Here is a 306-nt window from a genome sequence, read left to right on the forward strand (position 1 = left end):
TTTATGATAATATTCTGATCATATTTCATTCATTTTTTAATTCTAGTTGTATCCAATTGACTCCTAGCAATTTTCTAAGTATCTCTTGTGATCTAAATCAACCATTGGATATTTACAATTTGGTCCCCAAACTTTGTGTTTCGCCGTATTTCATTTCCTCCTTTTAATTCCACTTTCAATCATCGAGTTTTACGTAGCCCCTGTTTGAGCCCCATTCTTTGGGGAAAAATACATTTTTAAACAGTAATTTAATATCATTTCAACAACACATTCTTTAGTAAAATAATATTTCATGCAAACCCAAAA

The sequence above is a fragment of the Olea europaea genome, chromosome 6, assembly GCF_002742605.1.
Source record: "Olea europaea var. sylvestris chromosome 6, O_europaea_v1, whole genome shotgun sequence".
Taxonomy (NCBI): Eukaryota; Viridiplantae; Streptophyta; class Magnoliopsida; order Lamiales; family Oleaceae; genus Olea; species Olea europaea.